This window comes from Salmo salar, chromosome ssa16 (genome assembly GCF_905237065.1).
Source record: "Salmo salar chromosome ssa16, Ssal_v3.1, whole genome shotgun sequence".
Classification (NCBI taxonomy): domain Eukaryota; kingdom Metazoa; phylum Chordata; class Actinopteri; order Salmoniformes; family Salmonidae; genus Salmo; species Salmo salar.
This window is the reverse complement of record NC_059457.1, coordinates 77,653,389-77,667,719: the sequence shown is the minus strand read 5'-3', so window position 1 is coordinate 77,667,719 and position 14,331 is coordinate 77,653,389. Positions and strand designations below refer to the sequence as shown.

General features: G+C 48.9%; 1 protein-coding gene and 1 pseudogene across 4 annotated transcripts in view; one reads left to right on the top strand and one right to left on the bottom strand.

Annotated features, from left to right (window-relative positions):
- Positions 1–14,331, bottom strand: part of LOC106574607 (uncharacterized) — a 102,780-nt gene that overhangs the window by 8,978 nt on the left and 79,471 nt on the right. The window lies entirely within an intron of this gene.
- LOC106574771 (filamin A-interacting protein 1-like) overlaps positions 7,224–14,331 on the top strand; it is an 81,819-nt pseudogene continuing 74,711 nt past the window's right edge.

Sequence of the window (14,331 nt, the reverse complement as noted above, 5' to 3'; positions counted from 1 at the left end):
TCAACTCTGACGTTGGCGGCGTCCTCTGAAGTTGTCGTCCCAATGGAATATGATTTGAAGTGTCTTGAATGAGTCTACTGATCGCTGGTGAAACATCTGACTTGTGAGTTACTTTTTTTCCTTTGGTCGCATTTCTGTTTCTCCTTTTTGCAACGGAATTCTTTGAGAGATTCATTTTTCTTGTTGTGTTGAAACCTAAAATAGTCAAATTGCACCATCTGTTGACTAAACCATTAATAAAAAGAAAAGGGGCGTTCTGTGACAATCAAATGAAAATCATGTTTTGGCGCGCACCTGTAATGCTCGCGAGGCCGTGGCTAAGAGCCAATTTATGCTTGATCCGAAAATGTGGTCTGAGACGCAATAGCGGGGCGGAGGCTAAATTGAGCTCTGTACCGCATCGCTGTGCACCTCTTAAATGTTGTAACAATGTGGGGGACTCCGTATATCTCTGCATTGACATTATTGGTTAACGGTAGGTGAGGGGGAGGTCTGATCTGACAATACTGAGATATTAAATTATGTTGCAGGATTTTTAGCCTACTGTACATAAAAAAAACTAATATACAGACAGAGGAATTTACACAGTCAACATACATCATGTATAATATAAATACAGTAAACATAAAACATAATGGATGGTAAATTGCATTTCTTGAAATTCTACCTTCCAGCGAGGCTAAATCCTCCCTAAACTGACTGTAAATGCCAAGGCTCTTGGCACCTCTAAAAATGGTCTGGAGCAGGGAGACATCCAGAGGGGAAAACAGCAAAGATCAAATGGGCCAGCTGCAGATGAGAACATGTACTAGTAGTATATGACCAGTAGAGGGAGACAAGAGGTTGCACCTGCATTGAGGAATCATCAGTACTGTCGTTATAGAGGTGCGGGGGGCTGCCTTATTCCACGTCCACGTCATCAACTAGTGCTCAGGGAGTGAAAGAAATCAAATAAATCATGTTTTATTGTCACATACACAGGATAGGTGCAGACAGTGATATGTCTTGTTTTACAGGGTCAGCTATAGTAGTATGGCGCCCCTGGAGCAAATTAGAGGTAAGTGCCCTGCTCAACAACATCGACATATTTTTCACCTTGTCTGCTCGGGTATCAAAATAGCATAATGCAGTGTCAACAGTTTCTACAGGAGTTGTCCTTTGAAACCAGATCTGCTCTCTCCTCCTTGTCCACATCAGAGCCCTGTGCCACAACAATGGGACAGTGATGTGTACCTGGCTTTAGTGCTCAGACACCATTTTACATTTACGTCATTTAGCAGACGCTCTTATCCAGAGCGACTTACAAATTGGTGCATTCACCTTATGATATCCAGTGGAACAACCACTTTACAATAGTACATCTATATCTTTTTTTGGGGGGGGGGGTTTTGACTGGACTGAGCGGGAACTGTGCTTCCGCAGAGGTAGGGGGGCCAGGAGGCCAGAGGTGGATGAACGCAGTGCCCTTGTTTGGGTGTAGGGCCTGATCAGAGCCTGAAGGTACGGAGGTGCCGTTCCCCTCACAGCTCCGTAGGCAAGCACCATGGTCTTGTAGCAGATGCGAGCTTCAACTGGAAGCCAGTGGAGTGTGCAGAGGAGCGGGGTGACGTGAGAGAACTTGGGAAGGTTGTAAGGGTTTAATGGCACAGGCAGGGAGCCCCGCCAACAGGGAGTTGCAGTAATCCAGACGGGAGATGACAAGTGCCTGGATTAGGACCTGCGCCGCTTCCTGTGTAAGGCAGGGTCGTACTCTGCGAATGTTGTATAGCATGAACCTACAGGATCGGGTCACCGCCTTGATGTTAGCTGAGAACGACAGGGTGTTGTCCAGGGTCACGCCGAGGCTCTTAGCACTCTGGGAGGAGGATACAATGGAGTTGTCCACCGTGATGGCGAGATCATGGAAAGGGCAGTCCTTCCCCGGGAGGAAGAGCAGCTCCGTCTTGCCGAGGTACAGCTTGAGGTGGTGATCCGTCATCCACACTGATATGTCTGCCAGACATGCAGAGATGCGATTCACCAACTGGTTATCAGAAGGGGGAAAGGAGAAGATTAATTGTGTGTCGTCTGCGTAGCAATGATAGGAGAGACCATGTGAGGATATGACAGAGCCAAGTGACTTGGTGTATAGCGAGAATAGGAGAAGGCCTAGAACTGAGCCCTGGGGGACACCAGTGGTGAGAGCACGTGGTGCGGAGACGGATTCTCGCCACGCCACCTGGTAGGAGCGACCTGTCAGGTAGGACGCAATCCAAGAGTGAGCCGCGCCGGAGATACCCAACTCGGAGAGGGTGGAGAGGAGGATCTGATGAGTCACAGTATCAAAGGCAGCAGATAGGTCTAGAAGGATGAGAGCAGAGGAGAGAGAGTTAGCTTTAGCAGTGCGGAGAGCCTCCGTGACACAGAGAAGAGCAGTCTCAGTTGAATGACCAGCCTTGAAACCTGACTGATTTGGATCAAGAAGGTCATTAGCAGACATCAGTAGCAGACAGCCACAATCTGCTTATGACCTGAAGCAGCAATATCAAACACTATGAGGAGACCTTTTTATATAATTCTAAATAAAAAGTGAATTTCATACTATGTTTATGAGCTAAAAAATACATGTTTTTGAACTGAGAACAAACACACCGTGTGCTTCCACCGAAACACAAGCTGTAAGGGAACATACAGTGCATTCGGAAAGTATTCAGACAGCTTGACTTTTTCCACATTTTGTTACGTTACAGCGTTATTCTAAAATTGATTAAATTGTTTTTTTTCCCCTCATCCATCTTCACACAATATCCCATAATGACAAACCATGCTCTGACATGCACGGTCAGAAACAGGATGCACCTGAGACAATTTCGAGTCTCATAGCAAAGGGTCTTAATACCTTTGTAAATAAGGTATTTCTGTATTTGCTAAAATTTCTAAAATCCTCTTTTCACTTTGTCATTATGGGGTATTGGGTGTAGATTGATGACCATTTTTGTTTAATTTAATCAATTTTAGAATAAGGCTGTAACGTAACAAAATGTGGACAAAGTCAAGGGGTCTGAATACTTTCCGAAGGCTCTGTATAGCCAAGCAGAACTGACAGCTAAGTTTAAACCTGCTCTTCATGCCGTCCGTCCAGCCAGGCTGAGGCTGAGGCACATGCTCAAGAGAGCTCCAGGAATGGAAGATGAGAGTGAATGCTGAGTCATAAATACTTCTGTTTTTAAACTGTCTGACCGGGTCCATCACACTGAGGAAGAGAACGGGGGGTGTAAATCTGAGCTTTACAACACTTGCTTCCCAGGAGGTTAGGGCCAAGGGAGGAGAAGGAGAGTCACATGGCTTTACACCAATCTACTCTTCCCCTGGGAGCAAGCCCCTTGGTTATTCCCCTGGGAACAAGCCCCTTAGTTCTTCCCTGGGAACAAGCCCCTTAGTTCTCCCCCTGGGAATAAGCCCCTTAGTTCTACCCCTGGGAATAAGGCCCTTAGTTCTACCCCTGGGAACCAGCTCCTTAGTTCTACCCCTGGGAACAAGCTCCTTAGTTCTCCCCCTGGGAATAAGCCCCTTAGTTCTCCCTCTGGGAACAAGCCCTTTAGTTTTTCCTCTAGACACCGAGAAGTTTGTTTTTCAAAAATTCTGTGAAACAGAAATGTTGTTTAATACAGGCAAAGAAACAAAATATACATTTTAGCACTAGTTGGGAAGTTGGAAATTCCATATGGTACTGCACGTTTGCAGGATGAGCAATAGCTTAACAAATAAACTGTCAATGTATTTTTCCTTTTTTCCTCACCAAGCATCTGTAGCTCATTCTGTCAATAGCACACAGGGGCTGATTCCACTATCAGCAATGCTTCTGAGACCCAGGCAGTCAAAGTGATGTCCTAAAAAGTGCATTAAACAGTCATCACATTGGGAATAGACTGTAGGGTAAAAAGGTAGTCTCCATAGGGTTATTTTACCACTGCACCACCTGTTTCCTTCAACTGTATCGCATTAAGCTAACGCTGGCTGGAGAGAGCAGCTGTGAAGGGTCTTTCTGGGAAGCATCTCTGCACCCGAGAGCCTTTTATTAGCGATAATGGCCCATTTGTTATTGTGTGTGCATGTGTATGTGTGTGTGCGTGTATGCATGTGTGCGTGTGTGTGTGTACTGTTTGAGTCCTTTTGGGATGGAGCACTAGTCTGGTAGGTACAATGAAAAGCACTTAACTTTGGCGGAGGTCAAAGGCATAGCATTGTGCAGCTCAGCAGCCATTAAATGATGGACAACAAAATGGGAGAGATGGAGAGAGGATGAGGTCATAGAGTCCTTAAAGATCTAGCCTATAGGGGAGAGGAGCTAGATGTTGTGCCTCATTACCCAGAGTACCCTAGTCTATAGGTCAGTGGTCTAGACCTGTGTGGGGTTGAATGACCCATACATCCTTCAGCTTTCATCATAAGTATTCTCTATCCGGACTGACCCATGGTACGCTTGAGGAGCATGCCCCTCTCTGGTTACCAGTCTTTGGTATAGGGGTCTATTTCTGGAATCCTCTCCCGCTCTCCCACACTCTCTCCCTCTCTCTCTCCCCCCCGCTCCCTCCCTCTCTCTCCCTCTCTCTCCCTATTTCTCTCCCCCTCGCTCCCTCCTCCCTCCCTCTCTCTCCCTCTCTCTTTCTCTCTCCCTCCCTCCTTCTCCAGGTGGAGGTGTTATATATACATATACTCAGTGGGATGGATCACGGCTCAGATCATTGATGTGACGGTAATAGCCTTCCCCCTCCTGCAAGGTGTGATGGGAATAGCCTTCCCCCTCTTGCAAGGCTCCCAGCGGGCTGGGTGACGATGAAAGATGATGGGCAGGTGGAAACGTCTAGCCCTGCACATTCAGCTGGACCACGCTGGGAGCTGTAAGTGAGGTTCATTTTGTGATGCTTGTGATTTGTGGGCAGGGTTAAGTTAAGCCTCAACAATCACTCATATTAGCAAACTTATTTCATTTCAAACTACACATTTCTCTAGTACGGCCCTATGGGTTATTTATCATAATGAACGATATCAGCAAAATGTCCACGATAAGTGGTCAGTTTGGTCGGGGTCGATCATTTTCCGTTTATCGTCCCAGGTCTGAGATGCTTCAATGTCAATATTCTATCCAGCTCCCTTTTATAGAAGTCGAGATATTTTATAGTCATTTTTCTCCAGTTGACTATTTCTTACTGATGACTGAAAGTAACTGATGGCTATATGAACTTTCTTACTTCACGTTGTCAATTAGAGAGGATGTTAAATTGCTAGGATACGTATCGTAAATAAACCTAGCTGGGATATAATGATTGTACATCACTCTCAAAATGGCTGACATAGCTGTCAATGAAATACATCAGCGCAGGCATTCAGCACAGCCTCCCCAAGAGGCAGATCACATCCATCATGCCACAGTGACTGGCCGCAAGGCCAACGATGAACTAGTTATATCTGAGGGCACAGGAACTAGCCTGAGTCGCTCATCTGTTTGTGCTGTCTTGCCAACCGCTATGTCAACGTCACGCCAAAGTTGCACAAGACAGCACAAACAGAGTTGGGAGTCAGGCTAGACAGGAACGTCCCTCAGAGTTCATAGTGAGTTGATGAATGATGTGTGTAGTTGGCAACTCAATGTGTTTTTGAACTGCACACACTATAAAGAGACTCCTCTCAACTCTCTGGAAAAAGTTAGCCTGGCTATATAATCTATTTTCCTGTATTCCAACAGTTTATTTTACAGTGGGGACTGTGTATTGTCATGCTGTCCTGCGTTATTGTTCTCCTGAGTAGGACAACAGGTGGCTCTGACAGTACAGGCCCCGCCACATCTCCATGACAACCCCCAGCACATTGTAAATAAGGTCAGAGTTGATGGGAGCCCATTGAGATCTAAATCTATAAGGGGATATTTTCTACCTCTCCTAGCAGGCACTGTGAGGCCCACCTTTTAGTCTGTTTCTTACAAGATGTATGTGTATGTGTCAAGGAGAGGTTCCGATGACAGCTGGGGACTGACACAATGGAAGCCTCGAATGTCCCTTTACCTCACCACACACGTAGTTTGTGTCAGTCCAGACACACTTACAGACACTGAAACATTGACACCACTGCTACTCAGGAGAAGGCCAGAGGAAAAGCCTTCCCACCCACACACCCACCGCAGCACTGCTCACTGATTGAAAACACAGACCCGCACGGAGCCAAGGACACATTGAAAGGAGTCTGAGATGTAGTCCCGTGGTTGCCGTGGTCGGACAGAAAACAGTCCCACAGGAGAGCATGCCTCAGTGAAGGTCCAAGCATAGAACAGTATACTTCTGGAATAGAATACTGGGTTTTAAAGGGGTAAAAACATGCTGTGAAATTCAGTGATTCTTTGAAAAATACAGTTTTCAATTATTTTCAGAGTTGACTGGCAAATTATCATAGAATCTTGACATTGTTTTGAATACTGCTATGCTCCTATCAGACCAACATTTTGAGTCCCCACATGCAAATCAAATGCCTTGTCCTAAGGTACCAGAGCAGGTGACATGGTCACCCGGACTCTATTGTCATCCAGAATAGACCACCTGAGTCAAATAAAAACTACAATGCATTTTACTCTGTCACCTTGTGTCACCTATTGTTTAAGCTGTGGGTGACGTGGGTACCAGTGTCTTCAGTAAAACTATGTTCCTGACTACATGTAGGGATCAGCTTTCCAAAGCTGTCCTGATGAAGGTAGATTCCATAGAATGACATATAGAACTCTAGGATGTGTATGGTAGATGCTATTAGGGTCTTACTGGCCAGTCGCTTTCAACTTGGGAACTGTCTATACTTCATGTTCCCTTGTCAAGGTTTTCACTCTCTTCATAAAACAACAATCAACCAATCCCAAACTGACTAACCTACCCCTGGGCACTTGAAACAAGTGAACCCCCCCATCTCTCTTCTCTCTCCTTCCTCTCTCTCTCTCTCCTTCCTTTCTCTCTATCTCCACGAGGACAGTCCCAGACTCCTTAGGGATCAGTTCCCTGACAGGACCATCTGGCCAAGTGTGTGTGCGTGTGTGCGTGTGTGTGTGTGTGTGTGTGTGTGTGTGTGTGTGTGTGTGTGTGTGTGTGTGTGTCATTAGGGGTAGGTTAAATTTAGCAGCGAGGCTGATATCTGCATGCCAGGTCCTATCTGTCCCTTTACCCCCTCCCTCCCTCTCTCTCTCCTTCCTTCCCTCCCCAGTCATTTCTCTCCACTGCACCACACTGTCCTTCTATCCAGTCCTCTATCACAGCAGCGTCTCATTCCCCCTCTTTCTGTCTCTCTCCCTCCCAGGCACGCTCCTCTCTCCGTCAGCATCGGCGGGAGAGTGATTCACCCCCCTCCTCCTCCCCCATCGCTCTAACTGGATTGTACAGACAGAGGCAAGCTGAGGACACAGGAGAGGAGAAAAAGGGCTCGATCAGGGAAGGAAGACGTGGAAACACTACACACTGGATAACATTTCCTCTCTGCTGGCAGGAGGCTACAGAGCAACACAGTGACACTGCAGCACTAGCAGCAAGCAGCAGTCTGGACTACAGATTTGACTCACCGCTCTCTGAGGTAAGACTGGTTGTCAGCTACACGCTGCAGCTAAACCCAGAGAGGGAGGTCAAACTACAGGGACTTCTCTCTCTGTACCCATGACAACCCTCTTTGTCTACAGTATTTCATTCAGTTTATCATGTGCATTCTGCAGTGTATGGAGACAGGCTTGTGTTGAGTGGGTGTTGCTGTGACGGTGTTGTGGCTCATCAGACAGGGCAGGTAGACTGCATGAAGGGAACATGTAGTGACCACATAGACCACTCTGCTCACTGTTGTATTCTCAGTGAGGTCTGCTGAGGGAGTTGGTTTACAGATCCACTATCAATCCTATTGACTCCTGTTGATTTGACATCTTTGCATCATTATTGATGTTTTGGGTGCATATCTGCATGAGTATTGATGTTATGTTTGTATATCTGGATAGAATATTGTACTGAAAAAAAGGTGCTGTCTAGAACCGAAAGGGTTCTTTGGCTGTCCCCATAGCATATCCCTTTGAAGAACCCTTTTGGTTCCAGGTGTAACCCTTTCCACAGATGGTTATACATGGAACCCAAAAGGGTTCTACCTGGAACCAAAAATGGTTATCCTATGGGGACACCCGGAAAACCCTTTTGGAACCCTTTTTTCTAAGAGTGTAGATCAGTTTCCAGTTAAACATAATCCCATGTGATTGACTGCAGCTAATATGAACATATCTATCGATTGTCAACTGAGAAGTGCAGGAAGTAGTTACCACCTAGTCCACTGGGCAGTAGTGACGTTAAGTTCTGATTACCTTCTAGTCAATTTCCTTACCACACATTAAAGACAAAGATCAACAAAGATGGCCTATGGATGTTCTACATTGAAGTGGTACAGTGATAGCAGCAGGGTATTTCCAAAGGGCAGCGGGTCCAGGCTCGGGGCCCTGTGCGTCTCAGATCACCAGGGGGATGTGGGGGATATGGAGGGGCCGAGCCAGATCGGGTTATCAGGCCTTCACCCAGCAGGTTCGTTTTGAAAGTGCCGTCCCAGAGCAAGGAGAGGGAGGCGGATGCCTGGCCGTCAACAATACATTTTAGCAGCGATCAGATTCTTCTGGCTGTGGATCAGACTGGCGCAAACATGGCGCCCAAAACAAGCCCCTCTGTGTTTGGTCGTCATTTCTCAAGCTAGAGCAGATCATTCCCACGTTTAGAGTAGCTCATTTAGTGGGTACAGAATGGTCAATATGTGACCCAAGAGGAGTCGGTCGTTCAGGGTTCCTAACCTAAAGACCATTAGAACTCCTTCAACATTGTTTACATTTATGTTATCAATTCCCGGGAGGCTCCAGGGTTTGGCATGGCAACCTTACAGTGGTAAAGCACATTGGATGTTTGTGTAACATGGAAAGGACCACGTCATCTTCGGTGACAGTACAGACATTTTAGGTTGATCCGTCTTGCTTTAAGTGTGAACATTAACAGTCACCAAGGCATTAGGTGTCAACGCCTACCTTTCTCCTTGTGGACATACTTTCTATAGTTCAGAACTTTATGTCAATCCCTCCAGCGTTAAGGCTGAACATTAGAGGTCATCAATCCATGCATAAAACAGGAATGGTTGGTGTCTGTCTTCCCTCATCTAGAACCTGCCGAAGCTCCATGCTCTTCTCTAGACATGCCCCTGATAAGCCTAACACTAAACCTAAACCCAACACTAATCTATGCTGCAAGCAAATATTTGTCCTGACAGAAGGACACCCAGCAATGCTCCATATGAACTTTTAAAAGGCTTGAGACCCAACAGAGTGGTTTGTGAGTCCAAGCAACAGGCTAACACATACAACCAGGCCTAACCTGAAATACTTTAAGAAATGAGGAGATGGGAAACGTCATTGGATTCATATTATATGTGTATCTTGCCCGTATGTTGTCAATGGGCCGTGCGGTGCATTCTGGGTACAATCCCACAAGGAGTGCCCTCCTTCAAGGAGTCAATGGGAGTCAATTGTGCGCCAGCTCCAAAATCCAACATTAGCATGAATTACGTGAACAAGAAACACAACATTATAAATCTTATCTGAGATGTGAGATAATTAACTTGTTCTCTGTAATATCATATAGCTTTGAAATTGTGACATTTTGTACTTTTGAGGACAATAGGCAGGTTTCTCGACTCATACCTTCATACCATTTTATTATTACGTGTTTTACTTTTCTATTATTTCTCTATTTTCTTTCTCTCTGCGCTGTTGGGAAGGGCCCGTAAACATTTCACTGTTAGTCCACACCTGTTGTTCACAAAGCATGACTTTTAGAAGGGATTGCTTGACGATTAGCTTAGCAACCGCATGACAACATGAACGTGATGGTTGACAGTCTGCTGGGTGGGGCAGCATAGTACTTTCCTCTATTCATTGGCCAATGAGTTTCCCATCTCCTCATTTCTTAAAGTATTTCTGGCATGGTGTGGCCTGTCTGTGGTGCCTGCCTCCTATGGCGTTGTAATCTGACTGTAAGCCTGGGATGTGGTGAGACAGCTAGGGCCTAGGGAGGGTCTGAGGGTGCGTGGATGTGGTGAGACAGCTAGGGCCTAGGGAGGGTCTGGGGGTGTGTGGATGTGGTGAGACAGCTAGGGCCTAGGGAGGATCTGAGGGTGTGTGGATGTGGTGAGACAGCTAGGGCCTAGGGAGGATCTGAGGGTGTGTGGATGTGGTGAGACAGCTAGGGCCTAGGGAGGGTCTGGGGGTGTGTGAATGTGGTGAGACAGCTAGGGCCTAGGGAGGGTCTGGGGGTGTGTGGATGTGGTGAGACAGCTAGGGCCTAGGGAGGGTCTGAGGGGGTGTGGATGTGGTGAGACAGCTAGGGCCTAGGGAGGGTCTGAGGGTGTGTGGATGTGGTGAGACAGCTAGGGCCTAGGGAGGGTCTGAGGGTGTGTGGATGTGGTGAGACAGCTAGGGCCTAGGGAGGGTCTGAGGGTGTGTGGATGTGGTGAGACAGCTAGGGCCTAGGGAGGGTCTGAGGATGTGTGGATGTGGTGAGACAGCTAGGGCCTAGGGAGGGTCTGAGGGTGTGTGGATGTGGTGAGACAGCTAGGGCCTGGGGAGGGTCTGAGGGTGTGTGGATGTGGTGAGACAGCTAGGGCCTAGGGAGGATCTGGGGGTGTGTGGATGTGGTGAGACAGCTAGGGCCTGGGGAGGGTCTGAGGGTGTGTGGATGTGGTGAGACAGCTAGGGCCTAGGGAGGGTCTGAGGGTGTGTGGATGTGGTGAGACAGCTAGGGCCTAGGGAGGGTCTGAGGATGTGTGGATGTGGTGAGACAGCTAGGGCCTAGGGAGGGTCTGAGGGTGTGTGGATGTGGTGAGACAGCTAGGGCCTGGGGAGGGTCTGAGGGTGTGTGGATGTGGTGAGACAGCTAGGGCCTAGGGAGGGTCTGAGGGTGTGTGGATGTGGTGAGACAGCTAGGGCCTGGGGAGGGTCTGAGGGTGTGTGGATGTGGTGAGACAGCTAAGGCCTAGGGAGGATCTGAGGGTGTGTGGATGTGGTGAGACAGCTAGGGCCTAGGGAGGGTCTGAGAGTGTGTGGATGTGGTGAGACAGCTAGGGCCTAGGGAGGGTCTGAGGGTGTGTGGATGACAGTGGCTGGTAAAACTTTAAATCAAAGGTCGGGCTCATAGTAATGGAACAGTATCAAAGCGTCATTACTATGAGCTGCCCTCCCCTGACCAGCCTCCACTGGTGTATGCCCAGGTTACATGTGAAGTCCCAGTAGGAGTGTACAGTATGTGTGGGGTGAACAAGGGAGACAGGGGGGTGAGGAGAGGGGGATCAAGGAACAGCTGAATCAGCAGAGCCCAGGGATTTGGGCTTATAAATTCCATTGGGCCATTTGTGCAGAGTGATGGATTGGATGGGATACTGATGCAGTGTTGAGCCCATGGTTACCGTAGAGATTGTTACCTTGGTTTGCCACCGGCATGCTCTGCCGTCTGGTTCCTTCAGTGTGATTGACAGTTTGGGGGAAGTGGGGCAGTAATCAGTACATCAGACTGACAAGCATTAGTCACACCTCCTGCTGTCTAGCGCTAGAGGGGAAATGGGTTAGTTAAGTGTTTCCCTTCAGAGTTGTGTGTGTTTGTGCGTCCGTGCAGGTATCAAATGAATACATGAACAGGTACAGCTGATGCTGCTGTAAGGCCAGATATGAAGCCATGTCTGCAGGCAGTGAGATCGTCACAAGTTACTGCCACCATCATTCTGTCTCATTAACATGTGTATGTGAGGCCGTGGCCCCTAATACCAAGCATGGCTGTAGACTCCTCCCGTCTTCCCCTCAGCCAAATCCCTTCACTAAGGGTTTAAGGGGGGCTGGCCGGAGTGTTAGCCAGGCTTCATTAACACTTCATCTGTCTCCTCATGACAGTAGTTGGATTCTGCAGTAACACTTCTTTGGCCCCAATTGCAGATGAACTGAAACCACACAGGGAGTTTCTTCAGAAAGTTGACACAGGTGTTGACTGCATTAAAACCGACATCCCCCACAAGCTGCCCCTCCTACTGCTGTGGACATTGATACTGTGCATGGAGGCTTTTGTTCCAGCTCAGCACAACCACAACCACACCTACAGTATCAGTCAAACGTTTGGATACACCTACTCATTCAAGGGTTTTTCTTTATTTTTACTATTTTCTACATGATTCCATGTGTTATTTCATAATTTTGATGTCTTCACTATTATTCTACATTGTAGAAAATAGTAAAAATAAAGCAAATTCCTTGAATGAGTAGATGTGTCAAAACTTTTGACTGGTACTGTAATTCAACAAATCCAATAGCACCAAGCCCTGGACTCATTGAACCCAGTGTGTTAGTGCTGGACCAGGTCTTGTGGTTTGTCCATCATGTGGTCTGAGGGAGGCCATGGAGGGGGCTGGTCAGAGAGACAGGGGCTAGAGGGGGGCCGGGTTGAGATCGGGGCTGGTCAGAGAGACAGGGGCTAGAGAGGGGCCGGGTTTGAAATGGGGACTGGTCAGAGAGACAGGGGCTAGAGAGGGGCCGGGTTTGAAATGGGGGCTGGTCAGAGAGACAGGGGCTAGAGAGGGGCCGGGTTTGAGATGGGTCTGGTCAGAGAGACAGGGGCTAGAGAGGGGCCGGGTTTGAGATGGGGGCTGGTCAGAGAGACAGGGGCTAGAGAGGGGCCGGGTTGAGATCGGGGCTGGTCAGAGAGACAGGGGCTAGAGAGGGGCCGGGTTTTAGATGGGGGCTGGTCAGAAAGACAGGGGCTAGAGAGGGGCCGGGTTGAGATCGGGGCTGGTCAGAGAGACAGGGGCTAGATAGGGGCCAGGTTTGAAATGGGGGCTGGTCAGAGAGACAGGGGCTAGAGAGGGGCCGGGTTTGAGATGGGGGCTGGTAAGAGAGACATGGGCCAGAGAGGGGCCAGGTTTTAGATGGGGGCTAGTCAGAGAGACAGAGGCTAGAGGGGCCGGGATTGAGATGGGGGATGGTCAGAGAGACAGGGGCTAGAGAGGGGGTTGAGATGGGGGAGGGTCAGAGAGACAGTGGCTAGAGAGGGGGTTGAGATGGGGGATGGTCAGAGAGACAGTGGCTAGTGGGGCTTGAGATGGGGGATGGTCAGAGAGACAGTGGCTAGAGAGGGGTTGAGATGGGGGATTTTCAGAGAGACAGTGGCTAGAGAGGGGGTTGAGATGGGGGATGGTCAGAGAGACAGTAGCTAGAGAGGGGCTTGAGATGGGGGATGGTCAGAGAGACAGTGGCTAGAGATGGGTTGAGATGGGGGATGGTCAGAGAGACAGTGGCTAGAGAGGGGCTTGAGATGGGGGATGGTCAGAGAGACAGTGGCTGGAGAGGGGCTTGAGATGGGGGATGGTCAGAGAGACAGTGGCTAGAGAGGGGGTTGAGATGGGGGATGGTCAGAGAGACAGTGGCTAGAGAGGGGGTTGAGATGGGGGATGGTCAGAGAGACAGTGGCTAGAGAGGAGGTTGAGATGGGGGATGGTCAGAGAGACAGTGGCTAGAGAGGAGGTTGAGATGGGGGATGGTCAGAGAGACAGTGGCTAGAGAGGGGTTGAGATGGGGGCTGGTCAGAGAGACAGTGGCTAGAGAGGGGGTTGAGATGGGGGCTGGTCAGAGAGACAGTGGCTAGAGAGGGGGTTGAGATGGGGGATGGTCAGAGAGACAGTGGCTAGAGAGGGGGTTGAGATGGGGGATGGTCAGAGAGACAGTGGCTAGAGAGGGGTTGAGATGGGGGATTTTCAGAGAGACAGTGGCTAGAGAGGGGGTTGAGATGGGGGATGGTCAGAGAGACAGTGGCTAGAGAGGAGGTTGAGATGGGGGATGGTCAGAGAGACAGTGGCTAGAGAGGGGTTGAGATGGGGGATGGTCAGAGAGACAGTGGCTAGAGAGGGGGTTGAGATGGGGGATGGTCAGAGAGACAGTGGCTAGAGAGGGGCTTGAGATGGGGGATGGTCAGAGAGACAGTGGCTAGAGAGGGGGTTGAGATGGGGGATGGTCAGAGAGACAGTGGCTAGAGAGGGGGTTGAGATGGGGGCTGTTCAGAGAGACAGTGGCTAGAGAGGGGGTTGAGATGGGGGATGGTCAGAGAGACAGTGGCTAGAGAGGGGGTTGAGATGGGGGATGGTCAGAGAGACAGTGGCTAGAGAGGGGGTTGAGATGGGGGATGGTCAGAGAGACAGTGGCTAGAGAGGGGTTGAGATGGGGGATTTTCAGAGAGACAGTGGCTAGAGAGGGGGGTTGAGATGGGGGATGGTCAGAGAGACAGT